This window comes from Bubalus kerabau, chromosome 1 (assembly GCF_029407905.1).
Source record: "Bubalus kerabau isolate K-KA32 ecotype Philippines breed swamp buffalo chromosome 1, PCC_UOA_SB_1v2, whole genome shotgun sequence".
Lineage (NCBI taxonomy): Eukaryota > Metazoa > Chordata > Mammalia > Artiodactyla > Bovidae > Bubalus > Bubalus kerabau.
The window spans coordinates 8,324,415-8,341,145 of NC_073624.1; the positions used below are offsets into that span (position 1 = coordinate 8,324,415).

A 16,731-nucleotide genomic window follows, 5' to 3' on the forward strand; every position below is an offset into this window, starting at 1 on the left:
CATCTTGTCACCACCTCCTCACCTTAAGTGGGCATAATACTAATATACAGGATGGTTGTGAAGACTGAGTTAATATATATAAAATTCTTAGAACTATGCCAAGTCTATGGTAAACACCCAATAAACACTAGCTATTATTGAGTGGTGACAGTAGGAGTAACCACCCTAGTTTTAGAGATGAGCAAAATGAGGCATTGGGAAGTTATATTACTTGTGTTAAGTTTTCAAAGTTTAAAGTGGTAGAGCCAGAATTTGAACTTTATTGTAGGTGCTAATTAATTACTACATCCTACTGACTTCAAAAGTGGAACAAAAGGTGGTATTTGGACTTTAATCCTATAACCTCAAGTCACACAAATTAAGGATATTTACAAATGAAACTCAAACACAAGAAGAGGGAAATCATCTGTTGCTGCATGTCTTTAGAATATTAGCTGGGAGGCTAACTAGATATCGAGAAGGCCAGAACAGTTGTATGATTTTGTTAAGGAAAAAAAAAATCTATTAGTCCTAATTGGAAATCAAGCCTTGCCCAAGAATAAGCCTGCTGATAACTGGGTTGGTGCTTTCAATCTCATTTTTCATGTTACTCTTACTGGTAAAGGTACGTAATGATTCCAAAGAAATTAACTTCCAAAAACAATTTACAACATTAGCAGAAAAAAAAACCAAACACATCACAAACAATTAGAAAAAGCAGAGATGTGTTTATAACTGGAAAAGAAGCATAATATTAGAAGTGAAAACACCGTTATCACCTAACTGTACCTACGGAAAAGAGGTGAATGTCTCTCTTCTAAATTGTGAGCATAAATTACAAGCCTAAATGTTCAAAAAGGGGAGGTGAGTATGCGTGTACTATTTCAAACAACGGTGTCTTCAAAAATCAGTTCTTAAACCACACTGATGGCCACTCACTACTTCAGTCTCACTGTGCTGCTGGGAGTATGAACAACTCCCACGTGCTGAACAACACCCTATGAGGTAGTCACACCACAGACATTTAATGACCACTGTTCCAGAAGAGAGGAGGTGGTGAAAAACACAAAGCCCTGCTTTCACAGCGCTGACACTGTACGCAGGTATAAGGAAGAAATTAAGGCTCAGTTGCCAGACCTGTCAGACTCTAAAGCCTACACCGCATGCTTCAACTGTATCATCTCACACTGGCGAGATGCACCTTCTCCTAAAAAGCCACACCTGGCCATGCAGTCCTGACACCGCTGTCTGCAGCGTAGGCGCTCTCTCTGTCAGCAGTCCAGTGTCGCCTTCTCAGTGGGCTGTTCCTCCCCCACTCCCAAAGCAAAGACTGCTTGGTCAAGGGCTAGCATACATTGACATGTATGAAATTCTTTTTCTCCCTCATTAGCTCCTAAACTCTCTCAGGACAAGGATTATATCTCAGCCTCTTTTTAAGTCTAGAAGATGGTACATACAATAAGTATTCAATCAAGGGCAGAGTGGAGTTCATGAGAACAATTTTAATAGAATCAACAGTGGAGGCCAGCCTGCAAGGAACTAAGGACTAAAGGGAAGAGAAGGACATAGAGTTTTTTTTTTGTTTTTTTTTTTTAAGAACAAATGTAGAAAGGAAACAGATGGAGAAAAACAGCACTGTGAAGAAGTAACGTGGCCACAGTACAGTGGCTTATTTTGTTTTTAAGAATGAGAAAGATTTGAATGAATGTGTTGGGAGGGTAGTACAACGCAGTACAAAGAGCAGAGGTGTCAGCATTAGAGACCTGAATTTGCATTCTGGCCCTGTCACGACATCTGCAGACTACTTAAGCTCTGTATTTACACACATACAAAATGACAGTGGTAACACCCGCACCTCACTGTGACGGTCACAGCACTAAGTGAACAGGAGACATTCAATAAGTGGTGCTAATCACTATGACCCTATGTGGAAGCCTGGACTCTGGTGTTCTAAACCTCCCACGTCGTCTGTGCTTTCGCCCAGATTTCCTGTCTCACTCCACGTGTAATATGTGAAGGCAAAGAAACAGGGTCCTCATTTCTCCTGTGCGCCACCCTCCATGCTATTCCACTTCCTCGTGACAGACTACATGAGCTCCTGAATGGCTGCTGCGGGAAATCAGTGATGTCACCAGCTAAGGAAGAGAGACAAACTGCAGAATAAGCAGATCACACTGGCTTTAAATTATCAAATGTACCAGATTTTGAGCTCCTGCCAAAACATTCATTGAGAACTGAGAAAAGAGAAATCAAAAACACAAGCACACAGAACACTGTTTAAGTTTCAAAGCCATCAAGGTGTCCCCAGCATCCACTCTGGGCACAGAGAGAAGGCAGTATGATAAAACATCATCCCTGAGGTCCTTTCTCAGCATTTTACTCTGATGTCAGATTCATTATAAGTTTCCCAAATGACAAGATTAGTATTTAAATAATTTTTGTTCACAGTCATTTATTTATTTTGTCGTGCCACGCAGTTTGGGGGATTTTAGTTCCTTCACCAGGGACTGAACTCCGGCCCTCAGCAACGAGAGAGTGGAGTCCTAACCACTGGACGGCCAGAGAAGTCCCTAAAGCCGTTTAAAGTTAATGCTCATGGATTGTGTTCACCTGTTACCTATATCTGGCCAAGAGCAACACCCTACCTCAGCCCTCTCTCCCAGATCTCACATCCCCGTGCTTAACAAGGTATATGGAAGTGGGCAAAAGCCCAGGTTAATGTAATAAGTAATGATGAAAAGGCTACTGGCACCTGGGATTATCAAAATATAGGAAAGATGTCTTTTATTACAATCAATTACCAGCTAATCAAGGACTACAGAAATAAACATGTAAAACAAGAAAATATAACTATCATTTAGCGTTCCAAGACAACTGGAAGATGGAAAAGAGATGAGGAGGAAAAACAGCAGGAAATACATGTGTTATCTACAAACTTGATCACAAACAATCACAAAAGCTTCAAGTAACCAAGCGGAGGCTGAAAATTCAGTTTTTGTGAAACAGGGTCTGATTAGGAACTTGAATTTACCACGGATGAATAAGAAAGAAGGGTAAAGAATATTCCAGACAGCTCTAAACATCTCACCAGAAAGCAAAAAAAAAAAAAAAAAAAAAAAAGCCATGAAACCCACCACAAATCACATAGGCAGCACAAGACTGGAAAACAAGGTAACAGTCATTCGTTACGGAAAAGAAACTTCAAATCATCCTTTCCCCCCATATAAAAAGCATCCTGAATCATTATTCCATGAGAATCATTTTCAAAACTCCAATCCTAACCACACAGGCTGATCCTGGATAATAAGCGCCTCACTTTCTCCAGTGTTCAGATCAGATCAGATCAGATCAGTTGCTCAGTCGTGTCCGACTCTTTCCGATCCCATGAATCGCAGCACGCCAGGCCTCCCTGTCCATCACCAACTCACAACACACAATAAGTACAGTGAGTTCTGAGTCTGACCAGAATCTAAGCCTGTGTTCTGACCCCAGACCTGAATATTCAACGTCAAGTTCCAAGTCACACCTGAGGAAGACTTTGCTGCGGTAAATGTATCCGAGGCTGCCGTTCCTTCAAAGAAAAGGGCCCCGGCGTGAGGTGCGGTTTCTGTAAACTGCTCCCAGCGGCGGGAGGGGATGTATTCGGCCTCGAGCCCCCAGGGCGCTTCAGCTCGGACGCCGGGGACCCCCACCTCTCGCTGAGCCGGCTGAGGTCGGGGGTTCCCGACCCCGGGAGGCCACCCCCGCCCCGAGCACCGCCCTCGCCTCGCAGGCCCCGCACCCGACCTCACCAAGCCCGCGACTGGAGACCGCCGGCCTAGACCCCCATCCCGTGCGCCTGACAAGCGAGGGCCCGGCCGGCCCGCGGCAGCGCCTCCCGGCTTCTCTGCCCGTCAGTCCGCCAGTCCGTGCGTCAGTCGGTCTCTCCATAGCCCCCGCGTCTCCACCGGGGGTGCATGTGTGGGCTCCGGGCCCCGCAGACCCAGAGGGTCGCCACCCACTCACCTGCCCGGCGGGGGATGTCCAGCTGCCTCACCGCCGCGCGCCGCCGCCTCCACGGTGCCAACCCTGCACTGGCTAGCGCGGCTCGGCCCCTGTCAGCGCTTGGCTGCGCCACCACGCACGCGCGCGGGGCCGAGCGGACGGTCGCGGGGCATTCTGGGGGCTGTAGTCTTTTGGGTCCGCCGGGCGGGAGCGGCGGCGGGGTCTGCGAGCCTCTGGACCCGGCACACCAAGCTCTTTTCGAAGCCGACGCTGCGTCTTCCAGCGGGCGGCAGGGGTGGGAGGTGTGACCTTCGAAGCCCAGTTTTGGCTTGGCGAGGCCCACTTGGCCTCCCGTCTGCACTGCAGCCCGAGGAGTTAGGGGAATATTGGGGTGGGTCTGTGGTCAGGCTGTGGGACAGACGCTCCAGGGCTGTGGGAAGGAGCGGCTTACTTGATATTCATTTTCTAAATATTTAAGCGCCTTCTTTATGAGTGTACAAACACCCTGCTTATGTAACTTATATGCAGAGTAGTACATCATGATAAATGCTAGGCTGGAGGAAGCACAAGCTGAAATCAAGATTGCTGGGAGAAATATCAATAACCTCAGATATGCAGATGACACCACCCTTATGGCAGAAAGTGAAGAAGAACTAAATAGCCTCTTGAGGAAAGTGAAAGAGGAGAGTGAAAAAGTTGGCTTAAAGCTCAACATTCAGAAAACTAAGATCATGGGATCTGGTCCCATCAGATCAGATCAGATCAGTGGTTCAGTCGTGTCCGACTCTTTGTGACCCCATGAATCGCAGCATGCCAGGCCTCCCTGTCCATCACCAACTCCCGGAGTTCACTCAGACTCACGTCCATCGAGTCAGTGATGCCATCCAGCCATCTCATCCTCTGTCGTCCCCTTCTCCTCCTGCCCCCAATCCCTCCCAGCATCAGAGTCTTTTCCAATGAGTCAACTCTTCGCATGAGGTGGTCAAAGTACTGGAGTTTCAGCTTTAGCATCATTCCTTCCAAAGAAATCCCAGGGCTGATCTCCTTCAGAATGGACTGGTTGGATCTCCTTGCCGTCCAAGGGACTCTCAAGAGTCTTCTCCAACACCACAGTTCAAAAGCATCAATTGTTCGTTGCTCAGCTTTCTTCACAGTCCAGCTCTCACATCCATACATGACCACAGGAAAAACCATAGCCTTGACTAGACGAACCTTTGTTGACAAAGTAATGTCTCTGCTTTTGAATATGCTATCTAGGTTGGCCATAACTTTCCTTCCAAGGAGTAAGCGTCTTTTAATTTCATGGCTGCAGTCACCATCTGTAGTGATTTTGGAGCCCAGAAAAATAAAGTCTGACACTGTTTCCACTGTTTCCCCATCTATTTCCCATGAAGTGGTGGGACCGGATGCCATGATCTTCGTTTTCTGAATGTTGAGCTTTAAGCCAACTTTTTCACTCTCGACTTTCACTCTCATCAAGAGGCTTTTTAGTTCCTCTTCACTTTCTGCCATAAGGGTGGTGTCATCTGCCTATCTGAGGTTATTGATATTTCTCCCGGCAATCTTGATTCCAGCTTGTGTTTCTTCCAGTCCAGCATTTCTCATGATATACTCTGCATAGAAGTTAAATAAACAGGGTGACAATATACAGCCTTGACGAACTCCTTTTCCTATTTGGAACCAGTCTGTTGTTCCATGTCCAGTTCTAACTGTTGCTTCCTGACCTGCATACAAATTTCTCAAGAGGCAGATCAGGTGGTCTGGTATGCCCATCTCTTGAAGAATTTTCCACAGTTGATTGTGATCCACACAGTCAAAGGCTTTGGCATAGTCAATAAAGCAGAAATAGATGTTTTTCTGGAACTCTCTTGCTTTTTCCATGATCCAGTGGATGTTGGCAATTTGATCTCTGGTTCCTCTGCCTTTTCTAAAACCAGCTTGAACATCAGGAAGTTCACGGTTCACATATTGCTGAAGCCTGGCTTGGAGAATTTTGAGCATTACTTTACTAGTGTGTGAGATGAGTGCAATTGTGCGGTAGTTTGAGCATTCTTTGGCATTGCCTTTCTTTGGGATTGGAATGAAAACTGACCTTTTCCAGTCCCGTGGCCACTGCTGAGTTTTCCAAATGTGCTGGCATATTGAGTGCAGAACTTTCACAGCATCATCTTTCAGGATTTGGAATAGCTCAACTGGAATTCCATCACCTCTACTAGCTTTGTTCGTAGTGATGCTTTCTAAGGCCCACTTGACTTCACATTCCAGGATGTCTGGCTCTAGGTCAGTGATCACACCATCGTGATTATCTGGGTCGTGAAGATATTTTTTGTACAGTTCTTCTGTGTATTCTTGCCATCTCTTCTTTTTTTTTTTTTTTTCAACCTAAAGTTTATTTTTACTTTTTTTACTTTTTTTTTTTGGAACTAAACAATTTTTTTTTAATTTTATTTTATTTTTAAACTTTACATAACTGTATTAGTTTTGCCAAATATCAAAATGAATCCGCCACAGGTATACATGTGTTCCCCATCCTGAACCCTCCTCCCTCCTCCCTCCCCATTCCATCCCTCTGGGTCGTCCCAGTGCACCAGCCCCAAGCATCCAGTATCATGCATCGAACCTGGATTGGCAACTCGTTTCATACATGATATTTTACATGTTTCAATGCCATTCTCCCAAATCTTCCCACCCTCTCCCTCTCTTACAGAGTCCATAAGACTGTTCTATACATCAGTGTCTCTTTTGCTGTCTCGTACACAGGGTTATTGTTACCATCTTTCTAAATTCCATATATATGCGTTAGTATACTGTATTGGTGTTTTTCTTTCTGGCTTACTTCACTCTGTATAATAGGCTCCAGTTTCATCCACCTCATTAGAACTGATTCAAATGTATTCTTTTTAATGGCTGAATAATACTCCATTGTGTATATGTACCACAGCTTTCTTATCCATTCATCTGCTGATGGACATCTAGGTTGCTTCCATGTCCTGGCTATTATAAACAGTGCTGCGATGAACATTGGGGTACACGTGTCTCTTTCCCTTCTGGTTTCCTCAGTGTGTATGCCCAGCAGTGGGATTGCTGGATCATAAGGCAGGTCTATTTCCAGTTTTTTAAGGAATCTCCACACTGTTCTCCATAGTGGCTGTACTAGTTTGCATTCCCACCAACAGTGTAAGAGGGTTCCCTTTTCTTCTGCTTCTGTTAGGTCCATACCATTTCTGTCCTTTATTGAGCCCATCTTTGCATGAAATGTTCCTTTGGTATCTCTGATTTTCTTGAAGAGATCCCTAGTCTTTCCCATTCTGTTGTTTTCCTCTATTTCTTTGCATTGATCGCTGAAGAAGGCTTTCTTATCTCTTCTTGCTATTCTTTGGAACTCTGCATTCAGATGTTTATATCTTTCCTTTTCTTCTTTGCTTTTCGCTTCTCTTCTTTTCACAGCTATTTGTAAGGCCTCCCCAGACAGCCATTTTGCTTTTTTGCATTTCTTTTCCATGGGAATGGTCTTGATCCCTGTCTCCTGTACAATGTCACGAACCTCATTCCATAGCTCATCAGGCACTCTATCTATCAGATCTAGGCCCTTAAATCTATTTCTCACTTCCACTGTATAATCATAAGGGATTTGATTTAGGTCATACCTGAATGGTCTAGTGGTTTTCCCCACTTTCTTCAATTTAAGTCTGAATTTGGCAATAAGGAGTTCATGGTCTGAGCCACAGTCAGCTCCTGGTCTTGTTTTTGCTGACTGTATAGAGCTTCTCCATCTTTGGCTGCAATGAATATAATCAATCTGATTTTGGTGTTGACCATCTAGTGATGTCCATGTATTGAGTCTTCTCTTGTGTTGTTGGAAGAGGGTGTTTGTTATGACCAGTGCATTTTCTTGGCAAAACTCTATTAGTCTTTGCCCTGCCCACGGGCGTGCCAAAGCGCAGGTGGCTGCGACGGCCGGGTGCGCCAAGCACGGCCGAGAGGAGCCACCCCATGGCCAAAGTCAGGGGCAGAAGCTGGGAGGACCCCATGCCCGAAGGGCGGCGGCCAAGAGGAGTTACCCCATGTCCGATGTCAGGGGCAGCGGCCCAGAGTACCAGACTGCGATGGCGTAGGAACGGCCGAGAGGAGCTACCCCGCGTCCGAGGTCAAGGGCGGCAACGAGAGGAGTTACCCCGCGTCCGAGGTCAGGGGTGGCGGCCGGGAGGAGCTACCCCACGCCCCAAGCCCGAGGCCAGGGGCGGTGGCCGGGAGGACCAACCCCAAGTCCAAGGAGCCGTGGCTGCGCGGGCACAGGAGGGCCTAGAGGAGCTATCCTGCGTTGAAGGTCAGGAAGGGCGGTGGTGAGGAGATACCCCTTGTCCAAGGTAAGGAGCAATGGCTGCGCTTTGCTGGAGCAGCCCTGAAGAGATACCCCACGCCCAAGGTAAGAGAAACCCAAATAAGACGGTAGGTGTTGCAAGAGGGCATCAGAGGGCAAACACACTGAAACCATACTCACAGAAAACTAGTCAATCTAATCACACTAGGACCACAGCCTTGTCTAACTCAATGAAACTAAGCCATGCCCGTGGGGCAACTCAAGACGGGCGGGTCATGGTGGAGAGATTTGACAGAATATGGTCCACTGGAGAAGGGAATGGCAAACCACTTCAGTATTCTTGCCTTGAGAACCCCATGAACAGTATGAAAAGGCAAAATGATAGGATACTGAAAGAGGAACTTCCCAGGTCAGTAGGTGCCCAATATGCTACTGGAGATCAGGGGAGAAATAACTCCAGAAAGAATGAAGGGATGGAGCCAAAGCAAAAACAATACCCAGCTGTGGATGTGACTGGTGATAGAAGCAAGGTCCATTGCTGTAAAGAGCAATATTGCATAGGAACCTGGAATATCAGGTCCATGAATCAAGGCAAATTGGAAGCGGTCAAACAAGAGATGGCAAGAGTGAATGTCGACATTCTAGGAATCAGCGAACTGAAATGGACTGGAATGGGTGAATTTAACTCAGATGACCATTATATCTACTACTGCGGGCAGGAATCCCTCAGAAGAAATGGAGTGGCCATCATGGTCAACAAAAGAGTCCGAAATGCAGTACTTGGATGCAATCTCAAAAATGACAGAATGATCTCTGTTTGTTTCCAAGGCAAACCATTCAATATTACAGTAATCCAAGTCTATGCCCCAACCAGTAACGCTGAAGAAGCTGAAGTTGAACGGTTCTATGAAGACCTACAAGACCTTTTAGAACTGACACCCAAAGAAGATGTCCTTTTCATTATAGGGGACTGGAATGCAAAAGTAGGAAGTCAAGAAACACCTGGCGTAACAGGCAAATTTGGCCTTGGAATACAGAATGAAGCAGGGCAAAGGCTAATAGAGTTTTGCCAAGAAAATGCACTGGTCCCATCACTTCATGGCAAATAGATGGAAAAACAGTGGAAACAGTGGCTGACTTTATTTTTCTGGGCTCCAAAATTACTGCAGATGGTGATTGCAGCCATGAAATTAAAAGACACTCACTCCTTGGAAGGAAAGTTATGACCAACCTAGATTGCATATTAAAAAGCAGAGACATTACTTTGTCAACAAAGGTCCGTCTAAAGGCTATGGTTTTTCCAGTAGTCATGTATGGATGTGAGAGTTGGACTATAAAGAAAGCTGAGCACCGAAGAATTGATGCTTTTGAACTGTGGTGTTGGAGAAGACTCTTGAGAGTCCCTTGGACTGCAAGGAGATCCAGCCAGTCCATCCTAAAGGAGATCAGTCCTGGGTGTTCATTGGAGGGACTGATGTTGAAGCTGAAACTCCAATACTTTGGCCACCTGATGCAAAGAGCTGACTCCTTTGAAAAGACCCTGATGCTGGGAAAGAGTGAGGGCAGGAGGAGAAGGGGATGACAGAGGAAGAGACAGCTAGATGGCATCACCGACTCAATGGACATGGGTTTGGGTGGACTCCGGGAGTTGGTGATGGACAGGGAGGTCTGGCATGCTGCAGTTCATGGGGTCACAGAGCTGGACACAACTGAGCAACTGAACTGAAACCAGTCCTAGACCAGTCTGACCCACTCTTACATAATTCACAAGTTGGTTGAGGTCTTTTGGGCAAATACAGTGAGGGTGTAGTCAGAGGTCTGCATTTCAGTCTATCAACCACGGTAACTTTTGGCTCAGCCATAAAATGAGAACATGAACCTATGGTTATTGTGAGAACTACTTGCTATTTGAGAAAATGTTAAAGTACAGTATGACTGAACAGTCCATGAAGGTAGCTGGGCCCATCTCCATTTGATATCTAGGTCCCAGTTGACATCAGGCTTTAGTTTAAAAAAAAAATAAAACACTTCCCATGTTTTAGAAAGGTCACCAAAAGCTACAACAGAATTACAGGAATATTTTTCTAGAAACTTCACCCTTACTCGGAAGAGAAAGACTACAATTTAGCTTGAGAGCTGCTTATTAACCTAAGCTCAAATTCCTAAGGGTATTCCAAGGTGGGAATGATGCAGTGAATTAATGGGAACCACAGATGAAATCTACAAAACACAAGGCATTCTCAGTCATGACCTCATAGTATTATGCTCACTTTACAAAGCACTTTCATGTTATTCACAACACTCCTGTGGTAAAAGTGGGGCAAATTTTATGCTTACAGTTTTACAGAGAACTTGGCCAAATTCATGAGAACTGATAAGTGGCTGAAGAACTGCAGAAACAGAGGGTCAACTTTAAAGTTACATGTGGATTTTCAACCACACAGAGGTCAGTGCCCCATGTGGTTCAAGGGTCAACTGTCCTTGGCCCTGGCACTATCCTCGTTACAGCTTTATGAAGCCCTGTCTGAGGGGTAACACTTTCCCGTAGTTTTAAACCTCTCAGTGCCCTAGAGCCATATCAATGAAAGGCTACATCATGTGTGGATGGAAACTTTACTTTTGAAGCATTCGTGGTTCCAGGCTCCCTCTCAACCTCATCTGGGTCTCCTTTGATAGGAACTTATTATTTCCTAGGAAACTCCCATGGGGAAAGTCCTGTCCTTACAAGAGGGGTCTGCAGTAGCTTCCAAGTACTCCTTTGAGCCCCTCCTGCCACACCAGCTTGCTCTGGGAGTCATTCACCTGGCCACAACTTCTGGCCCACTATGGAGGAGGAAGGCCGACTACCACCATGATATAAGAGAACTTTCAGTACAAAATAGGGCATTAGAATCTGAAAGGGCAGCTCTAACTGACTTTTCTAAAGCCAGAGGACCTTGTTACACAAGAAGATATAGAGGGCCTCCTGTTTCGCGCCACCCAAAGGTCTCATTTGGCCTTTTGTCCAATAGTCACCAACACATCATCTCATCCTCTGAAGTGCGCACGTTGAAATTGGAGCCAGAAATCCAACTCAATTCCTTCTTGAGTTTGTACATTTCATGATTGTACTTTTTACCAGGGCAAATCACCACCCATACTTACCACTTAAACCATCCCCCCTGCAACCCTCTCCAAAAATTTGGCCTCTAAGAATCTTTCTGTACAGTACACAGCACTTAATGAGGTAAGCATAGGGTCACACCAGATCCAGAACTGAAAATCCAAATTTTGCTTTTACTTCTAGTTTATGGTGGTGCTAGTGGTTAAGAACCCACCTGCCAATGCAGGAGACGTAAGAGATTAGGGTTCGATCCCTGGGTTGGGAAGATCCCCTGGAGGAGGAAATGGCAACCCACTCCAGTATTCATGCCTGAAGAGTTTTATGGACAGAGGAGCCTGGTGGGCTATAGTCCATGGTGTCACAAAGAGTCGGACACAACTGAAGTGACTTAGCACATACACACATTCAGAAATAGCTAAATTTTGTGTCTTTATCTCTAATAAAGAACATACCTTGTAAGTAATGTATATGAATTCCAGTATTTTTCATCTTTTTTCTTTTGGTTACGCCATGTGACATGTGGGATCGTAGTTCCCCAACCAGGGATTAAACCTGGACCCTTAGCAGTGAGAGCACAGAGTCCTAACCTGTGGACCACTAGGGAATTATGAATTTCAGTATTTTTAAAATGTATCATGACTAAATATAATTTCTGCTCCAGATAGAGTCCTGGAACAGAAAAAGGTTATTAGCTAAAAATTAAGGACTTTAACATATCAAAATTGGTTAATAACTGTGAAATGGTATATATGATATTAATAATAAGGGAAACCAATCAGTATATATGGAAACTCTATTTTATATGCAGTTTTCCTGTAAATCTAAAACTTTTCTAAAATTTAAATAAAAATTGCATCAAAACTTGAAAAAAAATGCACAGAAGCAAAAAGACAATATAAAACACCTAGGAATAAGTCTGATTAAGGAGGTAAAAGACCTGTTCTTGCAAAACTATGACGCTGCTGAAAGAAACGGAAGATGAAACAAACAGATGGAAAGATATACCATGTTCATGGATTGGAAGAATATTGTTAAAATGACCATACTTACCCAAGGGAATTTACAGATTAAATGCAATCCCTATCAAAATATCAGTGACATTTTTCACAGAACTAGAACAATTTTCATGGAAAAATAAAACAAAACATCCCAAATAGCCAAAACAATCCTAGGAAAGAACTAAACTGGAGGTATCATACTGCCTAATTTCAAACTATACTGCACAGCTAGTCATCAAGACAGTCTAGTACTGACCCAAAACCAGAGCCGTAGGCCAATGGGCAGAACAGAGAGCCCAGAAACTGTCCACTCATGCGGACAATTAATCTACAACAAAGGAGGCAAGAATACAAATGGGGAAAAGACAGCCTCTCCAATAGTGTTGGGAAAACTGGATAGCTACATGCAAAAGAATTTGCACTGTTATGGGGAACGTAAATTGGGGCAGTCACTATCGAAAACAGTATGGAGTTTCCTCAAAAAATTAAAAATAGAACTACCATATGATCTAGCAATTCCACCCCTAATTAGAAAAGATATATGCACCCCTATGCTCATCGCAGTATTATGTATAATAGCCAAAATATGGAAGCAACCCAAGTGCCCATCAATAGGTGGGTAATGATGATTTGGTAAAGACACAATGGGATATTACTCAGAATGAAATCTTGCCATTTGCAACAACATGGATGGATTTGGAGATTACTATACTAAGTGAAGTAAGTCAGCAGACAAGTATTGTAGGGTTTCACTTATATTTGGAATCTAAAAACAAAAGAACGTAATAAAAGAGTCACAGAGAACAATCAGGTGGTTGCCAGGAGGGAGGGGGTAAGGAGAGAGAAGTTAAGAAGTACAAACTTCCAGTTGCAAAATAAATGAGTCATGGGTATGAAATGTACAGTGTGAGGAATATAGTTAATAAATGTGTAATATCTTTTATGGTGATAAATCGTAACCAGACATTGTGGCGATCACTTTGAAACGCATAAAAATATTAAATCAATGTTGATTAACAGGAACTAACATAGTGTTGTAGGACAATTATATTTCAAAAACAAACTCATAGGGAAAACATCAGACTTTCGGTTACCAGATGTAAGGAGTGGGAGCAAGGAGACCTGGTTGAAGGCAGTCAAAAGGTACAAACGTCTTTGGACTTCCCTGGTGGTCCAGTGGTGAAGGCTGCACTTCCACTGCGTGGGGCGCAAGTTCAACCCCTGGTCTGGGAAGTTCTACATGCCGACCAGCTCACCCCTGCCCCTGCCCCCCAAAAATGTATAAACTTCCACTTATAAAGAAGATCTAGGGGTATATTGGAGAAAGAAATGGCAACCCACTCCAGTATTCTTGTCTGGAGAATCCCAGGGACTGGGGAGCCTGGTGGGCTGCCATCTACGGGGTCACAGAGTCGGACATGACTGAAGGGACTTAGCAGCAGCAGGGGTACATTGTACAACACGATAAATACAATTAACACTGTTTATGTGTGCACTTAGTCATGTCTGACTCTTTATAAACCTACAGACGGTGGCCCAACAGGCTCTTTTGTCCATGGGATTTCCCGGGCAAGCATACTGGAGTGGGTTGCCATTTTCTTCTCCAGGGAATCTTTCTGACCCAGGAATCAAATATGAGTTTACTTCGTCTCCTGCACTAGGTGAATTCTTTACCACTGCACCACCCGGGAGGCCATAATTAACACTGCTGTATGTTACATATGAAAGTTGTTAGGAGAGGAAATCCCAAGCGTTCTCATTAGAAAAATATTTTTAATTAAAACAATTTATGTTTACCAAGCTTATTGTGAGGTCATTATGCTGTTTGTACACCTTAAAATTATACAGAGCTGTATGTCAATTATACCTCAATGAAACTGGAAGAAAATCCCCTTAAACTCATTATCCAAGAAACCACAGTTTCATTAATGTAGCTTTCTAGTCTTTTTTTAACAACTTTTTACTATTCATTTTTGATGTTGACACGTCCTCCATTCTCTGGTTGGTTCAAGTTTAGGATGCACACACCCCTGGTAGGCGGACGAAACCAACAGCAGCATCAGGTCTCAGCCTGTTCCCCAACTAACCATCAAGAAGGTTGGCAAGCTCTCCTGGGCTTGGAAAGGAAAATGACCTTCTCTGAGTACTTTCTTCACGTCAGACCCTGGGTTTACCTCACTCTTCTGGAGGTAGGAAGCACCTAACCTCTGTGCTTCCACTGCAGGACACCAGGCTCTCCTGGCTATCATATGGCACCCCACTCCAGTACTCTTGCCTGGAAAATCCCATGGATGGAGGAGCCTGGTGGGCTGCATGCAGTCCATGGGGTCGCTAAGAGTCAGACACGACTGAGCGACTTCACTTTACTTTTCACTTTCATGCATTGGAGCAGGAAATGGCAACCCACTCCAGTGTTCTTGCCTGGAGAATCTCAGGGATGGGGGAGCCTGGTGGGCTGCCGTCTATGGGGTCGCAGAGTTGGACACGACTGAAGCGACAGCAGAGGCAGGGAAAGAGGGCAGTGACTGCCCAGGTATCTGACTGCAGCTGGCCCCACAGCCTGCCCAGACCCTGATTTCTGGATGGTTCAGATTCTAATATCTGGTGGTTCAGATCCTGGGGTTTCTTGCATCACTGGTTAACTGAATTCAATCTAATTTTCGAGACGCCATGTTCTCTCCTCAGCCAACCTGCCACCCACCCAAATGTCTTTAATAAAAATGTTAAAATAACAAACTGCACTTAAGAATATATCACAAGTATATAAAAATAAAACCAAAAGAGAATGAAAAAAAGGAAATCCGCCCACTCCAATAGCCCAGAAAGGAAAACCAGCCAAACCACAGATCACTAGCAATCAGAATTGTCAGAACAAGACTGGCATTCTATTTCCTTATTTGCTATGAGGAAATTAATTAACTAAAATCCATGGTGTCCAGTATCCTGCCCACCCCCCCACCTCCCGCCCCGTGTGTGTACTAGCAGCTCTCAGATTGCAGATGCTCTGGTAGCACCTGCTTCCTCTCTGGCAGCCCGTACTGGAGAAGGAAGTAGATGTGTGTCTGAACAGCACTCTGTGATTAATCACTTGGGTCACAGATCTAGTAGTTTCAAACATCCCTCCCAGACTCTCATGAGAGGACTAACAGAGAAATCAAATTGTTTCTGGAAGAACCGAAATGCCACATGGTGGTCCATGCCTGCCGGTCACCCTGAACTGTACTTTAGATTTGACTTTAAGGATCACGTCCTGCTCTTCTTCCCAATAGGTTGAGCTCTTCACCTTGGGCTGCCTTTGATTTGATACACCTGGGGAGGATTCAGCCACTCCACCCTCACAACACCCCCACTCCTGATTACTAGGTGATCTGAGGGGGAAGAGCGGGGAGAAGCACTAACTCAGAGCAGTTCCGATGTCTGGGCCCAAACCTGCTTTAGACTCTCAACCACAGGTATGGATGGGTCTCAACTGCGTCTCTCTTCCTCATGACAATATTTGAAGCAATGCCAAGTTTTCTCTTACAAGGTCTGAGCCTTAACACTGCTTCACCACTCGTATGTTCTTGGAGGCTGGATCTTGTGTTTATCTCCGTTCCTCAGATGGGGTGTCTGAAACTGAGACACCCCATGAGTGTCTCATCACAACGCCATGAGCCTGGAATACGGAGACTACTGGCTTCGCCCGATACCACTACCATCAACATACCCTAAAACTCTGATCTCACTGGCAACCACTTCTGGTTAATCTATTTTCTTTGGATGACATCTTAATTATCTTACCAAATAAACGCCTTGGTTAACTGTCCTAGTTTTGTGTCATCTGCAAACCTGAGAAATAAGCTTTCTTCCTTTTCATCTCTGCTGGAAAAATATGCAGAATGAGGCAGGGCCCAGGAGAGAAGCCTATGGCGTAACAATAGTGCTTTCCTTCCAGGGGGGTGATCGTCCACTCCCTCTCACCTCTGACAGCAGCTGGTTCAGTCAGCTGTCAGGATCAGAGACCGTCAAATGCCTCGATGAGATCAATACATCCAGTTAGCATTTCCTTGACAGACAGCCCTATCCAAAGAGCAAATGAAGCTGGGCACAACTTCAGCTGAGTCAGCCTGAAGATCACATCAGTTTCTTTGACAATTTATTGCAGCTCTAAATTGCATTACTTATTCTCATCAAATACAACTGAAATGTAGGTATGTGACCATAATGAATCACTGAATCCAGATTATTTTGCAAGGCCCAGATAAAACTCACTTTCAGAAGAGAGGACCAAGAATTTGTTCACTATGTTGCAATCAAGTGAACATGTAAAAAGGATTAGACTAGTTGGAAAATGTGCCTTCAAAGAG

At 44.6% G+C, this 16,731-nt stretch overlaps 1 protein-coding gene across 2 annotated transcripts in view; it reads right to left on the bottom strand.

Annotated features, from left to right (window-relative positions):
* The window catches only part of SGSM3 (small G protein signaling modulator 3), a 32,783-nt gene extending 28,672 nt beyond the window's left edge, over positions 1-4,111 (bottom strand). Inside the window, exon 1 of one of the 2 annotated variants that reach the window (XM_055566662.1) lies at positions 3,985-4,111. The gene's annotated coding sequence lies outside the window, so the exon portion shown is untranslated. The remainder of the gene's footprint in view (positions 1-3,984) is intronic. The other variant, XM_055566668.1, reaches the window with a different exon arrangement.
* Positions 4,112-16,731: the final 12,620 nt, after the last annotated feature.